Source organism: Crocodylus porosus, unplaced genomic scaffold (assembly GCF_001723895.1).
Source record: "Crocodylus porosus isolate Cpor-Errol unplaced genomic scaffold, CroPor_comp1, whole genome shotgun sequence".
NCBI classification, from domain to species: Eukaryota; Metazoa; Chordata; order Crocodylia; family Crocodylidae; genus Crocodylus; species Crocodylus porosus.
In genome coordinates this window covers 215,417,749-215,441,077 of record NW_017728886.1, presented here as the reverse complement: position 1 = coordinate 215,441,077, position 23,329 = coordinate 215,417,749, and the positions used below count along the sequence as shown (strand labels likewise).

At 40.7% G+C, this 23,329-nt stretch overlaps 1 protein-coding gene and 1 long non-coding RNA gene across 2 annotated transcripts in view; one reads left to right on the top strand and one right to left on the bottom strand.

The window, feature by feature from the left end:
• Positions 1-15,019, bottom strand: part of LOC109319655 — an 18,801-nt gene extending 3,782 nt beyond the window's left edge. The window contains exons 1-2 of the long non-coding RNA XR_002103576.1: positions 15,009-15,019; positions 13,382-13,385 (exon numbers count right to left, since the gene is read on the bottom strand). This is a non-coding gene — a long non-coding RNA (uncharacterized LOC109319655). The remainder of the gene's footprint in view (positions 1-13,381; positions 13,386-15,008) is intronic.
• The window catches only part of JPH1 (junctophilin 1), a 120,567-nt gene that overhangs the window by 79,850 nt on the left and 17,388 nt on the right, over positions 1-23,329 (top strand). The gene's annotated exons all lie outside the window — the stretch shown is intronic.

Here is a 23,329-nt window from a genome sequence, read left to right as displayed (position 1 = left end):
GGAGTACTGCATCCAGTTCTGGGCGCTGCACTTCAAGAGGGATGTGGACAACATGGAGAGGGTCCAGAGGAGGGCCACTCACATGATCAGAAGGCAGTAGGGCAGGCCCTATGAGGAGAGGCTACAGGACCTGAACAAGAGAAGGCTGAGGGGGGATCTAGTGGCCTGTTACAAACTAGTCAGGTGGGACCAGCAGGCATTGGGGAAGTCCCTGTTCCCCCGAGCGCTACCAGGAATGACTATAAATAAAGGTCACAAGCTGGCAGAGGGTAGATTCAGACTAGACATCAGGAGGTGCTACTTCACTGTCAGGGCGGCTAGGATCTGGAACCAACTTCCAAGCGAAGTGGTGCTGACCCTGGGGGTCTTTAAGACAAGGCTAGACAATCATCTTGCCGGGGTCGTTTGACCCCAGTACTTTTTCCTGCCATGGCAGTGGGTCGGACTTGATGATCTGCTCAGGTCCCTTCTGACCCTACCAACTATGAAACTTCTGCCCACTCTTCTTCTCCCCATTGTCTACCCCCTTGGCTGCAGTGTGGGTGCAGCTTCCAGCTATGCCTGTGCTACAGCTACAGTTGGGGGAAGGGAGGAACAGGGAGAAGCAGTGGCTGCACAGATGCACTTTGCAAATACCTGGTCGCACAGCAGCTTCCCAGTGACTAGAATCTGTGCCTGCACTGCAGCTGGGGAGTGGGGAACTGAAGAAAGCAACAGTGGTGCTAAAGTAACTCCCAGCTGCTTGACCCCAACGTGAGCACAGGGGAAGCCCCCAGCAGTAACACATCACTAAAGCTACCTAGCCCATAGCCCAGGGGGTGGACAAAATGCAGCCCAGGGACTGGATGCGACTTGCCAAGCCATTCTATCTGGCCCACAGGGCCCCTAAAATATTCACAAAATTAATATTTATCTGCCCCTGGTTGCCTGTCATGAGGCCCTCGATGGCTTGCCAAAACTCAGTAAGGGGCCCTCCACCTGAAATAATTTCCTGCCGCTGCCATAGCCTATAAAAGGTTTCTGGGCACTGCTGTAGCTTGTTCTCTTTTTCCTCGGTCCACATAGCGCACTCTCTCTCTCTAAGCTACCTAAGGGCCAGCTTCAAAAGGAGCACTGGAAAATAGCCTACCTGCTGTATACCAATTAGGGTACAGGGCTGAGAAGTCAGAAGCCATTACCCCCTCTAAGTGAAAGTAAGCCTAGAACTGGGTCTCTTTCTTCCTAACCACTCTACTACCGGGACTAATACAGGGGCAGGCAATTATTTTGGGCAGAGGGCCGCTTACTGAGTTTTGGCAGGCCATCGAGGGCTACGTGACAGGCAGCTCAGGGCAGATTAATATTAATTTTCTAAAATGTTTAGTGGTCCCGTGGGCCGCATCTTCCCCCTGGGCTACATTTTGCCCACCCCTGGACTAATACATGAGAGTACACCCTTCCTCGGGCATCTAACACCCCTTAATCATGGATTTCTTGCTGCTCTGTTTTTTTGTGACTTACATACACCTACACATCCAGAATGGGTGCCTGTACGTAGCCATGCACCAGCCCAGGCACTGCATGTCCTATTGCAGGGGTGGGCAACATTTTTGGGAAGTGCCATAAACACCCATAACCTCAACTTGTAAGATGTTGGTGTGCTGGGGCAGATGGTAAGGGAGCCACAAGAGGCCCAATCCTTGTTGTAGCAGCACAGCTCCAGTCCTTTTCCCATCATCCGCCTCAAGGTATGCATACCAAGCAAAATACCTTTGTGTGCCATGCTCTGGCACCTGTGCTTGGGGTGGTTTACTCCTGTCCTATGGTTTATGCTTGTTTTATGTGTACACACTCATATGTGTCCACACTAAAGGAGTAATAGAATCACAAACTGTGCATAAGTGCCAAAAATGCCAATAACATGGCTGGAAAACTACCATTTAGGTGCATGAAGCATAATAGAATTATACTGTAAGTGGGTAAGAATCCATATAATGAACAGCAAGGCAAAAAATAAGAAGCAGGGAGCATGTCAAGGATAAACTGGCTAGAAGTGAGAAACTGGAGTTAGCTGGAAACATCCAGAGGGAGAGAGATCAGAAACTGCCCAGGTTGAGAGACTGCAAAGGTGTGGAGTGTAGAAGCCAAGAATAAATATTAATGTGTATTAATATGAAATTTGACCTTGGGAGTCCTTCAGAGCAAGGTGCCTCAGAGTCTTGGATCTGCCTTTTCATTTTACGCCTAAAGATGTAAAGTAATGTAATTAAATATAGTTTAATACTTGGGTGGATGAAGTTTGAAGTACATAGACCTCATTAAAAAAAAAAATCTAGTTTAGAACTTTTTTGTTCCTGTTGTAGGGAACAAATACTGACCCCTTTTCTCCAAAGATGTAGAGAAACTTCTTGCAGAAGACGCTATGGTTCCATCTTATACAAGGAGAGAGATCACAGTTTTTGAATCTGCAGGGAGAGCAGCTTAGCACTCAGTTCTGTCTGCACTAGAGATATGGGACAGGCCAGGTGAGGCAGAGGTAGGAGATCTGCAGCTCCATATAGCCTTCTTTCCAAGTTTCCAAAAAGGTTTTTGACAGGATGGGAGTTACTTCGGCCATTAGGTCTCAGTAGTCTCAGTGGATGAACTACCACCTCTTATCTACATATAATGCAAAGCTGGATTATTCAAGCTCAATACTGCATGCATAGTGTTTACCTGCAAGAACAAACAACATGAATCTTAAGTTTCCTAAGCTTAAAGGTGTCCAAATATAGAAGATGCATGTATTGTAATTGCTGATCCCTGTACTAAAATCCTTTGTTTTATAGCATCAAACAAATAATTTGGCCAAATGTCAAGTATTTCACTTCCTAACCTGCATCAGAGTGTCCAGTATTTTGAAGTATTGTGCATCTACAAAGCCTCTCCAACACGTGTGATTTCTGCTATGTCAAGTGCCTTCACCTCTGAATGTCTTGCTCAGGTATCTCACTCCTATCTGGAATTAGTCGTAAAGTTCACAAGTATTCTGCTCTGTATATGTCATAAATATTCCCAGTAGATAACCACTATTTCTGATGGAGCACTATCTCACATTATCTTTTTGTCACATTCGCTAACAAAAAATAACCCTCTTTTTAAAGTCTGTACTTCAAAAAACAACTGTCGTTCAAAATACCGGGTTGATAACTTTCTGAAAGAGAATAGGCTCTGCATTGTTACCTTCTGATAGCAAATTCTCAGTGCTCTTCTGTTGCCTGGGCCTATTACGTTGTACAACATTTCTATAGATTGCCATTAGGTGTTACCAAAAGTTAATGATGCATGAGATAACTATAGTCAGGAAGACTGAGACTAAGAAACAGGCCTTGCATTTTGTCAAATTGTCTTGAAAAAAGATTGTGGGAAAATGTAATTTCACCCTCTTGGCTAGAACTGCTTAGTACGATAAGCATACAATCTGTCAGCAAGAAATAAATGGCTGCACATGGGGGATAGCAACAAGCCTCTTTAGGAAAGAGAAACAGATTGTGGAGGTTGCAATCCTCCATCAGAAATGCAAGTGCCAGCAACTGATAAGCAGATTTTTTTTCTCTCTTAATCAGGTAAATTCCACCTCACTGAAGATCCAAGTCTCTTGGAGTCAAAGTATTTTGGATCAGACTTTTAAATTTCAGGTCCTCAGACTCTTTACATCCTATTCCATGTATGATGAGTAATATGCAAAAATTCCAAAAATTAGCTACCTTAATACAGTACCATAAGCACAATTGTTAAATAATGAGGTGTGGTAAATGAGAAGCTTATAAGGAATTCTTCCTATCTCAGGGCAGGGGTCCTCAACCTTTTTAGCCTCAAGATACCCCTTGAAAAATGCCAGCCTTTAGCTCTTACTCATTTGTTGATTATGGAAACATAATAGAACAATCCATCTGTTCTAAAGAAGTCAGAAAGACCAAAACAGGTCAGGATGCGCTTGACGCTCTGGATTCCTATTTGAAATCTCTAGGTTTATCTTAGGCAGGCAAGGTTCTTTGGGTAGATGTGATATCTTTTATTAGACCAACTGAGTAGTTAGAACAAAATTCTTTGCAAGCTTTTGGGCACAAATACCCTTCTTCAGGCATAGGGAGATGCTGCTGTTCTGAGATCTCCAAAGAATTAAAAAAGCTAAAAGTATAACAGGAGGTCAGTGAGAATGTAAGTAGGTGGAAAATAGGAAAACAATGGGAAGGGGAGGTGGGGAATGAGGGGGGGAAATGGGTGAGCAAGGGAGACTCTGCTGTAGTAATGAGTTATCCAAAGTAGAAGAGAGTCGGTTTGTGAAAAAGTACATAGCTGGAAATTAGGCAAACAAAGGGTAGAGAAGGAGAGGAGGGGAGAAAGGAGAGGAAAAAAATGTAAATAGTAAGTTCAGGCAGGTTGGTAAATTAGTTGTCAGGGAGGTTGTAATATGTCATAAATCCAATGTCTATATTGAGTCCATGATTTTTAGTATCCACTAGTGAAATTCATAGGCTTATCTATGAAAGGTGTTTTGTAAATTCCCTTTGAGGATTAGAACTGAGAGCTTAGAGAGGGAGTGATTGTCTTGAGAGAAGTGTACACCCACAGGTAATTGGATATTTTTGTCTTTGATGGATTTTCAGCATGCGTTCATTATTTTGTGCAGTTCTCATTTGGTTTCTCCTACCTTTTTTCCATCAGGGCATTTGTTGAACTGGATGAGACATACAACATTTCTGGAAGTGCAGGTGTCAGATCCAGGAATGGTGATAGTTCTGTTGTGGGGTGTGGTTATTGTAGGAGTGGCACAGATATGTTGGCCAGTTTTGCATTTCTTGTCCTGACATGGTCTGGATCCATTTGGTGTGGCTTGGGTCATAGGGAGTTTGTTTCTGGTGATGAGATTAGCAAGGTTCGGTGCTTGCTCAGAGGCTAGGATGGGTGGTTCTGGAAAGCTGCCTTCTTCTAGTATGGGTTGCAATGGTTTAAGGATTTTCCATGTAGGATCCAGGGAAGGGTAGTATGTCATAATTAATGTTGGGCAATTTGTGGGGATTTTCTTTTTGTACTTCAACAAATATTTATGTGGTATCTGTGCAGCTCTTTCAAAAGTGTGATCTATCTCTTGAGCAGTGTCCTTGTTGGGTGATCCACAAGTTAGTTTTATCTTGTGGATCATGAAGGTATCACCCTTAAAAGGATCTTTGGAACACCCTCGTTGAGAATTGCTGGCTTAAAGAAAGGGAAACTGGAAATTGTTAAGTCTTTTCAGGTAAAGCACTATGGAGAGAAAAAACTTGCTTGGTAACAAAGGGGTGTAACCTAGGAGAAGGACTTTTGAGTGAAAAGATTGCCTCAACTTTACCAAAGAAGAGCAGTGGAGTCCTAATAGGAGATGGCCTATAGCATATGAAATAAACAGATTAATTGAGTCCAAGGAAGAGTCATGGATCAGAGGGGATTGCCAATACAAATACTGCAATATATTTATGAAGTAGATTGCAGGAGGGGAGACTATTTTAAGAACAGGAGTCATTGTATGTGTTATTGCACCTAATTTGGGAGAGTAACTAAGGCAGCAGCTATACCTGAGTGCTGGTGAGGGATATCATCCCCTCACTGTCATAGTTCCTTTGCAGGCTTCCAAAAGAGTTAAGTCTTTAGACATTATTCCTCCAAGTGCTGTCATTTTCATAGCATTCCTTTCTTTTCCATTCCTTCCCTGTATGATTTGGTGTTGTAAGGGCTGTAATTCAATGCCAAGAGTTTATTTAGCTCCAAGTGACTACTATTTGTTAAAAAATGGAGAGTGAACAATCATGCACATATTGTATTACAGTCTCCTAAATAAAAAAAAAAAGCTGTGATTTCATTTTAAAATTCTAAAAATATTTTCCTTTTACCAATACCAATGATTATTAAAATTGAAAAAATACAAAAATAACTTTTAGGGTTGTTGGTTGTAGCTGTGTTGGTCTAAGGACATAGGCAGACAAGTTTCTTGAGTAGATGTGATAGCTTTTATTAGACCAATTAAATAGTTGTAAAAGATGTTCTTTGCAAGTTTTCAGACACAAACACCCTTCTTCACATATAAGGCCAGTCATCAACAGACTGTCTTTATGCCTGAAGAAAGATAACATTAACACTTGTGCTGTGGAACATTTGCATTTTGCTGAATTTAACTCCTCTTTTAAATAGTATTTTTCCTTCCATGTATTTGCATAGTGTTTAGAACTGGAAACTGAAGGAAAACATTTAAATCAACAAAAATGTTTCACTAGACTTATTTTAATTGTATGGGAAGAAATGTCAATGATATTAAGTGAAAACCTACCACTGTTGAAGTCTACAAAAATATTGCTGCTGATCTCACTAGAGGCAAGAATTCAACCATTAAGGCTCTGTGAAATCTTTAAAGGCGCTTAATGTTTTATACAGAAAACAGATTGTCAACAGTTTCCACTTCTACTGGCACAGTTATATATTACACTGGAAAAATGTGGCTAAATCATATCCTTAGCCTGTCTCATGTAAAACTATCAGTTTATCTAGCTGGTGCTGATTAGGTGATTGCTATCCTTTCCTCTTCTTCAGAATTGTTTGATCTTTTTTGATTGCTTGATCTAATATTTCCCTTCATATTGATTTTTGAATTGCCCTAAGATGTTTTGCATGACAGGCATCCAGGAAAAGTTAAAACTGTATCCTACTGGAATAGCTAGAGCAGGGGTGTCAAACATATGGCCTGCAGCCTTTATGGGGGAGACCTTCCAAAGGTGTAGCCAGGCACCCAGGTGACAGCTGGAGTGCTAGAGCCCCAGCATCACTAAGGGAAAAAGTCTGATGCTAGAGCTTGTTCCTTCAGTGGCAGCCAAGCACCTGGGGTGCCAGGCCTCTTCCTGTTGGGTCCTGATCTGGATGATGGAAATTCATGGACCTGATCCAGGTTGTGAGGCTGGCCCCACACTGTTCTTCCAGTCCATGGGCCAATCCTGCCTCACTCATCTGACCTGAGGGGCTAGATATGTTTAGTGCCCCAAGTTAAAGTAGAAGGCACAGTGAATTTAGTTAGTCTAAGATGCAAACTTACCCTGCCATCTGCATAACTTCATACTAACATGGCTAACTGCAATTCTTGTAATTCCTGTTGGCTAATTTTCTTCCGTTGATCAGTGCTGTCTCTGTAGAGATGAGCAAAAGAGTTTTTGATGAAAACTGTAATAATTTGTAAAGTGGTTGTGAGCAGTGTGAACTTCTTCATGCTTCAGTAATGCTGTTTCCAGGTATCAGTTATTTAAAAAATAAGGAGCTTTTACTTATTGGAACTATACATGGGCTTACCACTGTTAATATGCAGTTGCACACTATATTCTCTCTGATTGATACAGTAGATGACATTTGTGACTTCAAAGGAAAGCACATCTTTTCCCATCCATAAAGTGTTTAACATGAGAGTTTCCATATGGACAGGAAAGAGGGATTTCTGCCCAACCCTAACTAGCTGAAATGTACTGGATAATTACATGGGACTAGTCCAGACATTTTAATTCAATAAAGCCAATTAAAATTAACATTTTGCCAGATCAAAGCTACAAGTTTGTGCCCGTGCCATCAGTTTATGTCTTAAAACATGTGCAGCCATATTAGCTGTTCTTAGTCAAATAAGTGATCAGGGTCTTTTGCTGAAATAATCCATCATAAGCCTTCTTCAGCCTCACACAACTGCCATCCTTCTTTATCATTTCCATACCTTTCCAAAGCAGTCCAGACAAGCCAGAGCCTATAATAGTATGTATTTTCTATACTAAATTAACTATCTTGCATGCTGATAGCAGTGTTGGCTTTACGGTACAGAGCTCAGAGTGGGCTGCTAAAACCTGTCCAAGAAGCAGTGTAAATGCTAAGGTTGTTAGGCTACGCTGAGCTCAAGCTGCCCAAGTTACACTGTTATCAGTACAGCTAACTTGGGTATACTTACACAAATCTTTGTTACGCGGCTTGTATTCCCCTCCTCCTCCACACCAAATATAGTTCTTTTTCCCCATAAAGGGTCAACTTTGTTTTGTTTTGTTTTGTTTTCCAACTTGTGTTTGCTGATGTAGTTAATGAACCAGACAGTCTGCTTTTAAGTACAGGCAGTCCTCGACTTAGGTTTTGAGTTACAAAGTTTCACACAACGTTTATAAATTGACACCCTGTTTCAACTTTATGACATCAGTTTCGACTTTACAATGCTTGCTCCGATGTGACACCATGCCAGTGAACAAGTCCGCTGCGTCGCTCATCTTCCTGGAGAACATCTGTCCAAACTTCCTTGGACACTTTCTTTAAGAAAGCAAACAAGACTTCAGAAAAGCCTGCAGCCAAGACTCCTGAAAAGCCTCCAGCCAAGAAGCCTTCAAAAAGTCCAACCAAGTCACCTCAAAGAAGTCCTTCCAAAACAATATGATTGCTATTTACAATATAAATACATTAATGTAGCTATATTACTCATCTATAATTGATCCAGAACAAAATCCTTGGGTATTTTTGGTGAAAATAGGGTATTGGGCCTTGGTTCAGGAACCAATCCCTCATTTATAACATTGTTTCTAATGAGAAAATTGGTTCTGAGTTACAACGTTTTGACTTAAGACACAGTTTTCAGGAACCAATTGTGTTGTATGTCTGAGGACTGCCTGTATATCATTCCATGACATATGTCAACAACCACTGGCAGAAGATGATGTGGAAATAAAATCCTTAAGCACAGTTCTTCTCCTCAGTATTCCTTCTTATTGCACGCTAGGAAAAGAGTTATCAAATTTGGGGACTATGGCTACACTCTAGGCCAGTAGTATGTGCAGTCAGAGAAAGCATAGTCACCTGACAACGTCTGAGAAGAAATACCTGAAAAACCTTAAACAACATTTAGAGATCCTGAAAAATGGCATGAATTTGGAAATCAAATCCAAGTAACTTAGGGGAAGCATGCCGATGAGGGAACTGCCTAAGTATCAAATCGCAGCTAAAAACTGTTCAATGGAAAGGGATTTGTTCTGTAGTTCACATGTAACCAAAGAAACAGTCAGTGACTTCAGGAAAGAAACACATCAAAAGAGACTGGACCCTCAGCTAAAATTATTTTTTGTATTACCATAGTAACTAGGAGCACTAGTCATGAACCAGAGCCTCATTATGTAAGGCTCAGTACAAATATAGAATAAAAAGGTGGTCTTTCTACTATAAAACAAAAAAGAACTGATAGACTTATAAAGTGGAATACAAAGAAAGAAGGCGGCAGTAGTTATAGCAGATCAACAACCTATCCTGTCATGTTTTCTTTAACATCATGGTGAAGGAGACTTTTAAGAGAGGATTTGACAAGGACAGTGAGGCAGCTGTATGCATGTTTACTGGGTGCTCCTCCTAAGCTCAGAGACAGCATGACAGAAGTCATGAAGACGCTTGTTAGAAAATCTAATAGACAGACTATGGAGACTGGTATTGTCGCCAATCAAATGCAACAGTCAGTTTCCCAATACTGAATGACAGAAGAAAGACAGGGCAGGGATAGACTGTGAAGGACATTGAAAGCCTTTTATGTTTTCTGTGACAGAGAAGGACCCACTAAAGCAGTGGTTCATGATTTTTCTGAATTTAGAGCAATTTTTCTAATGCAAAGAACTTCAGAAAGATCACAACAGGTTCCAGAATGTTTTTGCCACTATGAATTTCTATTTAAAATCTCTGGGTTCATCTTGTGAATCATGTATAGGTTTTTGCACATCAAACAGTGTTACTATTACATTGCACCCTTAAAAGCATCTTGTGGCATCCCAGGGTACTGTCAATTCCAGTTGAGAATTATTACACTAAAGAAACACTGAGAAAAGAATGACACGGTCTAATTGATAGACTAGGATTATAATCATTGCAGTAGCATTCTGGAAGGGTATCAGTGGGGCAAGGTTGCATCTCAAAACCAGAGAAATGGAGGCTTCAGTAAATGGAAGGTAAAAAGAACTGAAACAAGAGTTGTAGCATGGATAAGTCCATGTTTTAGACACATTATGCAGAAAGAGTTTTAAAGACAAATGTAAGTTGCATATGAAGAACTAGAGAGATATCTGCATTGGTGGTGCTCAGTTTATACTGCAGAGACAGCAGGATACAGCATTATCTATAGTGATCAAGAAAAGAGATAGTAGGGAGATTGGAGATTAAGAGCTCAGTTTTAACCTTTCTGGGCTTGAGGTGATGAGGAGGAGAAGAACTCCAGGCAGTAATCACAGCCAGTGTATTTAGTGTGCCTTAACGATGAAATAAAGAATGGAAATTGGACAGTAGTTGCAGAGGAAAGTGGGGTCTAGGGTAGGATGTTATTAATATGAAAGAGACTAAAGCATGTTTTTATTATGAGGGGAGAGAGCCGAACCAGGATAAAGGTTAAGGAGAATGTAATAGAATAAGATTTGTTGCTAGCGCTGAATGCCACTGCACCACAAAAGGTAGTCCTACTGGTCTTCCCACCATCATATTGATTTATATAGTATTTGTATAGTTGTGATATTTTCTGTGCAGCTATTAGTACTGTTGGACCTTTTCAAACTCTTACATGATTTAACCATTCCTATGGTTGGCTCTGACAAACCAAGTTTGCTACATACATGTTGCAGTTTAATGAATGTTGTCACATTCTCATGCACTGTTGCCAACCACAGGTGTTTAAAATTCATTAGTCAGGTTTACTGTAATATGACCAACTTAAAACCATGAGATTTTAAGAAGAAAGTTTTGGGCATTTGACTTTAGAATTTTGAGCCTTTAGGTCTAGATCTTATTCCACCTCTTAAGTCCCCAGGTGAAATCCTATTCCACTGTGTTCAAGTCTCTGAAAATTCTTAGTGCAAAAAGTGACTGGGTCATTGTCCACTTCATTACTGCTACGTGTGACTTACAGCTCAGACAATGGTGCATTACAGAAATAGTTGAATTAACGGTTTTTCCGAGACTCGAACATGGTGGAATAGGATTCTCATGTAAACAAATGATTCAGGAGTAAATTGTGCCTTTTCACATGCAAAAAAAGGAGCATACATTTTTTGGCACTATATTAGGGGAGGACCTTATGATTTGTTAGCTAGTTTTGTTCTCATACTAGTATAAGTTGGAAGTACTGCTGAAGGAAATTTGTTACTTGTATGAAACTGATGCAACTGAAATCAGTTGAGCACAATGAAGTCAAAATAATGAGCAATTTCCATGTTACTTTGCAGATAAAAATCACTCAAAACTTAACTCAGCTGTCTGCCTCTGTGGTGACACATCAGGTGCTTAAGGTGCTTCTCTGTTCTATTTTTTTAGCTGGCATTGTTCACTAAAGAAGTTCTAGAGAGATGGAAAGTACTTTGAGCTACAACCTATGAATTAGATCCATCTCCTAGGTCTCTTGTTGACAGATGATTGTTGGCTACAAAGCACCAACTCACAGGATCATCATAAAATTCTAGTTTATTGGACAGATGCAAAAGTCAGACCATAAACCTTGGTGCTGATCCCCACAAACACACACATTCATGCACACTCAGTAGCTAGCTATGAACACTAAGCACCAGTGGCAAGATATACCTATCCCCAAGCGCTGGAGTCTACCCTCGATGGTCAGTTGAGGCTTTTTTCAGTGTGATGTTGCTTCAGAAGGGACTCGCCTTCTGGACGGACAGGGTGCTGGTCAGGTCAAAGAGGGTGCCATTGAGGGTCAGTCTTTGCTGCCTTTTATCTCTCTCTGGCAGACTTGGCTGACTCCCCAATTCTCGGACTTACCCAATCCAGGGGTCGTCGACCTCGAGGGACATCCCTCTTGGTAGCTGCTGGATGGCAGCTGTCAGCCCCAGGGGTCACGTCCGCAGGTACGTGCAGTCTCAGGAGTCTGTTCATGAATTTTGATTCACTGCCATAATGAATAGAGCTCTGGAAGTGGTTGATCAGGGGGTATTTCAGCCCCAAGGGTCAGTTTCTAGTGTTGATTAGCTCAAACCAGGGCTTTGTGACCTTTAACATTAAGTTTCAGGGAGTTCCTGGCTCTGTATTGATTCTTTCCTCTTCTTGGTCTGTAGTTTTGTAGGTGTTAATTGCTGCTTGTTAACTTGTTTATCCAGACAAGCTACTGTGTTACACAATCAACCATGATTCATTCAGGGACCCACTCCATATAGAGATTCCTGCCCTTGCTAACATTGTTACATGGTACAACTTACTTTTAAACTTAAAGTACATTTGTAAAAGCATCTACAAGCTCTATTTTCATCAGTAGTACACATTATATAAAAATAATAATAATATAATAAAAAAAAAGAGAGAGGAGAAGGAAGAAAATATAGAAAAGAGAAAGCATCCCCAAATGGGGGCAAATACTACAAAAGGGGCTTTTGCCATATGGAGGAGCTTCACATTTGAGGCGGGGGAGGGGCAGGCAAAAAGGTTTCTTGCTCCATGATAAATATATTTTCCCTTTGGGAAGCAGGGTGCCAGGTGTCCCTAAGAAAGCTGTTGGGATACCTAGTTTTAAAAAGTTTGAAAAATCTTTTATTATTAAAGTCTAACTAGCTGTCACTATTCTTGTGCAAAAAAAGGAAGTACCATCTTAGTTTCTGAATACACTATGATCTTTACCAGGGGACCATTTGTGATGCTGCGCAGCTTGGTTTTTCTCATTCATCCCCCTGCATTGCAATTCAAGGATGTTTCTTTTTCAAACTAGAATTTTTTTAACACAGAAAAAAAATATTTGGCTTACCTCTGGAAAAATCCCAGCTAACAGCTTTCAATTTTTTTTAAAACCCAAAGGAAGACTGAGTTCCTCCATTTAAAATATTTAGGTTTGATGATTCTCCCACATCAGTGTGCTTGCATTTGACTCAGATATTGTTTTATTTAGGGCCAAGTTGTGACCCTGTTATTTTTACACATATCGTATTGTGGGGGCTGAGCTCAGAGACAAACGTCCCTGCAGCTGGGAAAGCTGTTTCTCTCCCACTCCCAAGATCTGCAGATTGTGTATTTAGTTTTGTTGTCTCTGGCTTGAAGCTGACCAGTCTACGTACCTGCAGTACTGTTTAAATTTGCACTTATTTCTATTAGCTGTTCAATACTACATATGAAAGTACCTAAGCAGCTCAAGGGTTGGTTTGTATATTTAAAAACTCTTCTTGCTGTATGCAGCTCCAGTGCTCATTGTTGTAGAGATTTTTATTTTCAACTTATGCTCACATTTCCTGTAAAATGGTCAGACTCTATGAAGCCAAGATGGCCCTACAGATATCATGAAGGCTGTGATGGCCACTCCTTAGAGTTATTCTATTCAGAAAATGTTTAACTTAAGCAATAGTCTGTCCTTTGGAATAGTACAAACAAATCTCCAGTAATGATATATGAACTAGTCCAAAAAATCCTAAGTAGAAGTGTAGTCAGGAAGGAAAGTATACTTCTTGATTTATAAAGTCAAATTTTGTAAAAGCAGTTAGAGTCTTTCCTCCTGTCTGACACCTGCAAGGCAGTAGGGTCTACCACTAGGATTCAAATTGGTTATCTCAGCCTCATCAGAAAACAGGATCCCATAAATTAAACTCTGCAGTACAGTTATGCAACAAATATTAAGAGGAAAAAATAAACTTCTTTATGTTAGAGGAATCATGAGCAACGAACAGCTTGTTTATTAAGAGTACAACAAAATCAATTGGAATCCTTCAGTATGGACTGCATGAAATGCATTGCATTGTTGTGCTTTGCTTAAAAATGCACTCTAGTTACTGTTTTCCTTGTCTACATTGCATAATTCTCTTTTTAAAACATTCAGATGGGTTCATCAGTAGGTATGGGCACAAGAATAGAAAACTGCCTGAAAACATGAAAAGATAAAGGTATCTAATAAAAGAGCAGAGAGGGAGATGACATAGGACTTAATAGTGGGTCCCAATTAATGAGTTTCAGGAGAGGTGCGCGGTTTATTATTTTATTTGGTAGGTGATATTAAAATAAGGTAGTGGAAGTACAAGTGAAAACAGAGGAAAACAAAGAAACTACTGAACTTACATTCTCAGACTGAAAAATCAGAGCTGCTGCTTATATAAGTATCTGTTCACCAATGCAAGAAAGGGGTCCACAACCTGACTCTAATTAAATTATATACAAGACACACGCAAACACGCTGGTGAGGAGGAGAGAGGAGGGGGGAGAAGAGGGGGAAAAAAAGCAAACAAATATCTAAATGGAGGAAGCAATGCAACCAGTAATGTTGTAAAAGAACCTTTGGGGTGACAGAACTCAGCAAATTATATATGAAACACGATCTTAATTTTTATTCAAGTCAATTGCCAGACTCCTATGGGAGCAGGTTTGTACCCATGTGCTTGAAATATGATATGGCAGCAGAAGAACTAAGGCTATTTTAGGCTGTATATGGAAAGGCAGCACGTCATGGAGAAGGGAGGTAATAATTACTTCTCTGCAAGGTCCTAGTGACACTGAACCTGGAATGCTAAGTTCAGTAGTAGACACCTGAATACTAAAGGGGCACAAGCTAGAAGGAATTCAAAGAAATTGTGCAAATATTAAAGTACGATTCTTCTGTGAAAAATAGCTATCAACATGGCTATTTATGCTACTTGGCTTGCACTTTGCATCTGTTTAGTCATATCTGCTTACCTGATTGACAAATACATGTTCACTGGTTTTCTCCATTGTTAATCCTTTCAAATCATTGAGAGTGTGGGCTACATTTTTTACAAGCAATTAAAAAAGATGGAACATTGGTATAGTACTGCAGTTAACACTTGCTTAACTTTACAATTGATCTATTCAAATTCTTACAGACTATTTCAAAGATTACTCCCCAGGATGCTAGTAAAACTAATAACTTCCCAGAGGCCCTGATAACTGCCTCACTGAAATGAAATATGTTAATTCAATGTGAAGGTTGTCATCATGTTTGTGAAATTAATGTTTTACTTGTCAGTTGTCCCATATGCAAAGGGCCGCACAGCCAAAACAGCCTGCAGGCTCTGGGGCACTTCCACAGATTACAATATATGCATATTATTTATACCCTTATTTAGCCAAGGGCATTCTTGTAGATTATATTACATGTGTTATATAGTCAGGGAGAATTTAGCATGGTCAAACCCAGCAGCCATTAGAGTGAATATGTGAAATACTGCATAAACTAAACATAATTAGACTGGGTTAGTAAAGGATGTTAAATTACATAAAGGGCCTGCAAGAAACAATGTTAATGAATCATTAAGTTCCCCACTGGTTCCTCTGAGTCAGAGTTAATGTCCCAGCATGGCATTATGGAGAACTAGGCTATTCACAGTGCCATCTGTCATGTGAGATGCAAATCTATGTACGGCATTTCCAACAGGACTTTATAGAGGTACCAGAATGTACATTTTAAACTGCCATGCAGATTCTCACATTTATGAGTTCAAAATGTGCTGTTTACACAAACATTCTTGCTACTTTAATCAGTTAATGACAAATGTCAGAAAGGGAACACAGTACGGGCAACTGTCAGAATAAATACACTTCTGTTACTTAAGTGTTTATTGTTGGCTGTTTTAAGTAGATTAATTATGTTACATTTATCTTATCAACTCACTTAATACTTTTATGTCTACTTCTCAAATATGCTTTAAATATTTTTAAAGTATTTTAAGGGTTATTATGAATAAGTAATTAAGCATTTTTATTACTAATTTCAAAATAGTTACAGAATACTGAAGTGGTATATAAATACTATATTGAACTAAGTTAATGACATGAAGACTTAAATTAGGCAGCTTTCTGAGAACTGTAGGAAGAGAGAAATGAGTCTGATATTGCTTTGAGAAGACAAGAAATGCTACTTTTTAAAGTTTTTCTTGTTAGATAACTTTTCCATCCTGTTGTATGAGTTGCAAGTTCATGAAATTTCAGAACCTTTAAACTATTCTAGGCAATTTCAGCTACAGTTTTGACAACCTTGCTATCACTTGAAAGCAAATCAGGTCCATATTTGGATGCAGTTTGAATTGCAGTAAGTTATTGTGAGTTTCAGAAGACAATGTAACATAAGGTAATTTTAACAGAGTTTTTTTCATTTCAGAATTTGCTTCTCTTAGAGGAAAACAGGAAGGCTAAAAATGCAGCACTCATTTCTAGATCATGGCAAAACTCACTTCTATCATGTCAATAGTAAAGCAGAATAAATGACAAAAACTTAGGGATTGACCTTGCCTAAGTCTGAACATGGCCTGTAAATAAGAACCTGAGATGTTATCTTTTGCTGTTCTGCTAGAAGCAGTGTTTAAGGTGGGATTTGAGAAGGTCCCCTCTTATTTATAGGCATCATAAATAAGAGGGTTACACACCATAATAGGTCTTAGAGGAATTAGACACAACAGCAAAATTACTTAGAAGTTGTTTGTAACATGATACCAATATTGATCTCTGAAAAGAAATAAAATGGGGATTTTACACCAGGATATCGAGTAACTAAAAGAGTAGCAATGATTAGCAAATACAGTATTCTGCCTTCATGCAAGGGGAAGAACTGGATTTGATGCTGCATTAAATCTAAACAGGGATTTGGGCAGGGGAGGGAGAAGAAAGAGGGTGCATGTGATACAGTGTGGCATCCCAGGAGGGGTCGTCGTACAGGCCTGTTCTAAAAGATGACTCTGGTGAGCAGCCACTGACAAGCACTAGCTTCACCTCCTTAGGCAAGGAGGAGGAGGAAGATGAAAACAAATGATACTAAAGAAAGCAGCATAGTTAGCTAGCAACTTGGACTCCCAAGTCTAGATTGAAAGAACTTTTAGATGAAGGAGCTTAGGTGGAAGATGAAGTGTTTGAGGATGCCTGAGATTGTTTCCAAGCACATGGTTTGGAGCATGTGTGGCTATTATTATTATTATTACTGTTTATTAGGACTAGGAGGTGACCCAATGGACATCAAGTCCAGTCCCAGATGTTCACAGGTAACTATTTTACCCAGTACTGCACAGTACACTGTAAGTCAAAAGCAGGAGAGATGAGAACAATGCCAGTACCTTGCTGCTGCAATGGTAGAGATGTTGTTAGTTACTGTGCTTATAGGAGGAGGACTTCACCCCATGCTACAAAGGAAGGCAAAATCTCCCACAATCCTAGCCAGTCTGAGCTGAGGAACAAATTCTTTCTGACCCCAGATTTAGTAATTTCTTTAACCTTGTGTGGAAGAGTAAGACCCTCTAAGCTGGAGACTTAAAAAGTTTGTAAATGCCAGCAGGGCCAGCACCCAACCAAAATATCCAGCTTTGCTCATGTCCAGTTGTCAGATGCTTCAGAGGAAGACAAGCTCTTCTCCCCTTATACCAGTATATAGCATCCTTGAGGGTGTGAAAAAATCTTTTCAGTCCCTTGCATGTCATCAGCAGAAGTGCTGAAGCACAGGCTTGCTGGGAACCTACCACTCTGCAAAAATGTTACCTCAACACTGCAACATGGTGACTGCAAATACCTGAGACATCATTTCCCTCTTTCCTTTGTCTTGTAGTTAAACCCAGTCCAGATAAGTGAAGTGTAAGGGCTTGTTCCTTGCTAGATTGCTGACTAGCACTTTAAAATCATGAGTGTAGTGACCAATCAGCGGGTGCTGTCAGAAGCTGAAAGGGAAAACCGGCTTCTAACCGTGGGTTCCTTAAAAACAGCACCGAGTAGTATCTTCCCACTTTTTCCTTTTGATTACTGACTGACATGATGATCTTCCTTGCCTGTACTGTGCAGTTCTCACTCCTTTTGCTATTATTTATTTTTAAACTCTGCAACTGTATGATTAAGTCTGCAAACAGTGTTCTTAAGTACAATTAGTATGAAAGAAAGGAGCCAGCCAATAACTGCAGCTGGTAGGAGCAATTACAGATGCAGCCAAAATCAGGGTCAGCTACACTAAGTGTAGGAGTAGATGAAACGGTGTCCAAATGGGTTAGTTTTCTCCCTCCAGCTTCCTTCCCTGTACTCCAATTTGTACAGAAAAGAGACAACCTCACAAACTGGGAGTACTGGGACCTGGGTACTATCTACCCTCTCCCCACTCCATGCACACATTCATATGGCCTTGAAGGACAACTATGGCTAAAAGCCAGCCAGAGATCTCAGCTGCTTAGAAGCAGAAATATACACCCTAAAGGAGGGGCCTGAATCCAGGATTTCTCAGCTGAGTGCCATAAGCATCAGACTATGGAGCCGTCCTCTCTCTCACCCACCCCCCACCCCAATACATATTTAAGTGTTTATAAACATTGAAACAACTTCCACAAGAGATTTTTTGAGAAGTCTATCTTATAAGGCCTCACAACCAAGGACTAAATATGTGGCCTAAATTTCCAGAAGAAGATTTGAACCTACATCTCCCACATCCTAGATAACTCCTGTAACCACTGGGCTATAAGCTAAGCAGAAGGTACAGATGTGGGCACAGACACCACTTCCACCTCTTCCTCTTCTTGGTGTATTTTATGGAAGAAAGCACTGATCTGCCTAGGTGCACCACCTCAGAATATAGTTAATAGCTGTGAATTTTAAGTGGAGGGAAGTGTTTCTCCTTCAGCCCAGAGTCAGGCTCCCATCTAACTTGCACACAGCATGTTCCCTTCTGTGAGTCCCATTCTTAGACACCTAGTTTTGCACCTGTGTTTTATAGGGACTTAGCCTACCTAACTCAGAGCTATGGATTCCACTGGGGGCCAGGGCAATTAAAGTGATGTGTTGATATTTTGAGCCTAATTCCCTCTAACTCAAGGTATTTTGTAGATGTAACTCCAAGTCCTAAGCCTAGTCCCATTGCTCCTATTTGGGCCTTGCCTGGTCTGTTGGGAATGCCTGGAAGGTTTCCAAATATTGCCAGTCCCACTGCAATTGTAGTAAGGGGTATTGCAGTTCAGCTGAGCCCAGCAACTCATTTCACACATGTAAATAGTCCCATCTTCATGATGTAAATGGCTGCCCACCTTTTCAGCAGGCATCTCAATGGCTTATGCAATACTAGGCCATAGTCCCCTGTTTTATAAGTTACCATATTTACTTGAAACTAAGATGACCCTGAACTTAAGACACTACCCAATAATTAGATTCTACATGGAACATTTATAAATTTCTTATCATTTTCCATGTGTAGAATCTAATTATTGGGATCTTGTCTTTAATTCATTACACCACCACCACTACAGGGGAAAGTCCAGTGGAGGGGCAGGTAGTATGGGGAAATCAAACAGCTTACCTCCTGCTTGTACCTGCTCCCCTACCACCTCTACCCTCTAACTTCCCCCCCCCACCAGCAGCCTCTGCTCCCCACTCCCTTCCAGCCTTTGCTCCCCCCACCCTTACACTGCATCAGCTTTGTCCCTATTCTCACCTAGGCCACTGAACACAGACCCAGCCCAGCCCCTGTAGAAGTTATGCAGGCTCTGCACCACTCCTGTGAGGTTGGGCTGGGCTGGGACTGCAGCCATGCTCAGGCCATGAAGCAAGTGTAAGGCTGTGGGGAGACAAGGAGCAGCCGGGGAGCAGAGGCTGGAAAGGGCAGGAGGGAAATGACAGAGTGCAGAGGTAGCAGGGGGTGGGGGCGGAAGGGCAGACAGCATCTGTGACTGCAGCCCCAACCCTGGATAGGGGCTGGGGGCAGAGCCGCAGGAGCCACCTGCTCCCTCCCCCCTGCCCTTGTATTGGATTCGAAGAACGGGGGGTGGGGGGAGCCTGTCTTAGCATTAAGTAAATGCAATAGTTTGTTCTCTTATTATAAGCCACCCTGAGCTTTTGCTGGGGAGGGCAGCATGTAAACAGAATAAATAAATAAGTTCATGAATACATAAAATAATTATTTGGGTCCTTATGCAGCGCATTTACAATTGCCACTGAAAAGCTATCCATTGACATGTGCTGAAGGCGACCTGGCAGCCTAGCAGTTAAAAGTTCTTTTTTCCTGTTCCCACTGTAATCTTTAGAAAAATTAGAATAAAACAAAACAAAAGCAATAGTGACTTATAATTATAGCTCTTCCTCCTTCTATGCACTCACATCCACAATGAAGTAATAATAAAAAAATCCTGTCTCTAAAGTTTACTGAATATAGTTATTTACATTCAGAATGACTCACTGGAATACTTAGTTTAACAACTGATGAAAGACTATTTTTATTTCCATCACCCACAGTTGTTATCCTGACCACTGAGGACTGATGATTACATATTAAAAGTTCTATTCTGCAAGCCCTAATATGAGAGCACCTTGCTGAAGTCAGTGAGAATTCTTCATTCTGGGGACTCAGAGGAAAGAGACCCTTTGCATCGTTGATGGGTTCAGTTTGTAGTCAGACATGTCTTAGGAACAGTTGATAGAATATCAAATAATTCTCACTGACAGAGTGAGGTATTGTTGGCAGCTGTGGCTTTACAGAAAAACATTGATCATTTCACAGAATAATAAATCACATTTTTCACTAGCTTATTCCTCAAACAGCACATAACAGTCAGTGGTAGCAACACTGATTGTACAAAAAGATCTTTAGTTGCTTAAATGACAAGATTTCAGCTTCTGCTGCAACCAGCTTGTGTTTTTGCTTTGTTCCAGGGCACAATGTATGGCAAAGACCTGCACATAGACGTAATCGTTATTTACTGTTTCTTTCTTCCAGACCAGAATGAAAGTAATAATTACCTTTTTAATTTGGTAAACATAATTCTTAACTGAACCAAAGACATGACATATCTGTTTTTCTGAGAGTCAAGCAAAGCTTTAAACATGTGAGAGTCCCAGTGATAACTTACTGTTGAATTCAGTGGAACTGTTCACATAGCTAAATGGGAGCTCATGATCTCTCTGGGCTCCTATACACATGCAGGGGGGCTGCTGCGACTCACTGTAATTATAGCATGTTGGAGCAGACTCAATCAAGTCTGCAGGATCATGATAATGACCACACTCCAGCAGACACAAGGGTCACATGTATCAGTGTCCCTACACTGAAAAATGGTGTTGGGACACTTTAAATTAAAGCTTGTTTAATGAGCTTTGGTTCAAAGTGCACCGTCACCATTTTTCAGCGCTGGGACACTGATACACATAACACTCTGGGATCTTTTGATTAAAGCGCCCAAATTAAAGCACCCCCAACTCCCAGAGCATTTCTCTAAATGCCCTCTGTGCTTCAGTTCCTCATCTGTAGGAAACAGGAGTCGATGCCTCCTTTTTCTGTCTGGTGTCTTGTGTCTTCAGATTATAAAGCTACATAGAGCATCAGTTTGTCCTTACAAAGTTTCCCTTACAAAGGGAACACCCAAAACTCAGTACAATAGGGGCCCAATCTTGGCTATATTCTCTAGCCTGTAATGTTATATAAATAATAGTAATAAATTGCAGACATAGCATTGTACCAATTTCAGTAAGTGCAGGGTTTGATGCTGTCATTATATCTGGGACTCTGTGTCAACTCACTGTCAGCTAAGCCCTAAGTAAACTATCATGAAATTAACATTATACTATTCATTAGCTAACAGTTAAATTTACTGGGTCCAAAAGCAATTAATATTATACTATTTATACAGCACTAAAGTTATCTAGGTGATGTCATATAATGTGTACTTTGGTTAAGACAGGAATAGGTGTATGCTTATCTAGTAATTATAACTGAAATAGTGTGAAATGGAATTGCATATTATCAGCCTGTGCTGTAGTTTAAATATGATATTCTGTGTCCTGTAAAGTAGCATTACCACCTTTTCTTTGTCTGCAATTGCCTGCTAATATTTAACCATTTCATTCCTTTATCCTAAATTTCTCCAGATTTTAGAAGCAAGAGTTTTTGTATTCTAGGAAATTTTTAAAATATTCACAAAGTTCATTTTCTCTAAACAGGATCTTCTTTTTTTAAGCTACCATCCCCCTGTTGCAGAGGGGAGAACTGGATAATGGCAGGGATAGGCAACCCCCAGCACAGGTGTCAGAGGAGGGAACACAAAGGCATTCAGCTTGGCACATACCTCAGGGCAGACAGTGGGGAGGGGGCCAGGGCTGTACTACTACAACAAGAATCAGGCCTCTTGTGGCTCCCTTATCATCCAACCTTGCACGCCAACATCTTACAAGTCAAGGTTTGAGGGTGTTTTTGGCATTCTACCCCAAAATGTTCCTGACTCCTGGTTTATGGTAAACTAAGCAGGTGTGTTGTTTGCCATGCTATGGATTCCATGCGCTACAAACAACAAGCAGTTCCTGAGGATGCACAGCACATTGATCTTTATGTTTTAATTACTATTATTCCAATTATAACCCAGTTACATTGTTTTTTCATAGGTAATGCCAGGTGATCGTCAAGCTAGCATTTTTGCATGGTACCTTCCATCCAAATCATTTTAAAGGTATTTAAGATTGTGGCTAGGACTCGAGCAGGAAAAGAGATGGCAAAAGGACTGACAGCATCTATTCTGTTGTGGTGGGAGCAACCATGTGAGGGGTGAGATTTCAGTAACACTGCTTGTGTTGCTGACCTTTTCAAAGTTTGTTAAAAGAGCAGGGTGAGAGCAGAACCTCAGACTAACCCTCCCTCCACCCTGCACCAGCAAATTGGATGGAATTAACATAGAGGAATGCATGTTTTATCTTTGAAAAGGTTGATAGAGCTCCTTGTGTAGAGGCCCCTGAAGAACCTGGCCCAGTTAGCTAGTCTCCAAATGCTGCATGAGTCAGCCTCTTTCTCACAGAACAACCAGTGGCTCACAACATTTTGCCTACCTCCATTGTTAACATGTTAAAACCTGTGCTCCTCAAACCTGTTCACAGGTCCCAGATTGAAAACCCATGATTGACCCTTAATGAGTTACACTTTGAGAAGTAACCCCTAAGAGGGAACACATCAAAACAATCGCTACCTGGTAGAAAGATTCTGCTGTGCTAAAATTGACTCCTCATTTTCAACGACAGAAAATATTTCTGGAGCAGGGACAAACAAGTAAATTTATTGCATCTGCTAGACTGTCTTTTTACAGTTAGTCAAACTGAAATAGAGAGAAATTGTGACTTATCCAAGGTCACCCAGAAATAGCTATGGAGAGACTAGAATGTAAAAGCTTATTCAGCCCTTAAGAACAACTGAAAATACGCTACTACAACTACTACATGAACTTTATACATAGTGTCACGGAGTCACAGAGGTGCTCCGTGATTGAGAGGGTGATTGGCAGAGCTGTCAATCACCCAGGCAGCTCAGGTGCCTGGTTGCCAGGGCAACCAGGCGGTCACATGACCGGAAGGGGGCAGGGCCAGGCCTTTATAACCAGCTCAGGCC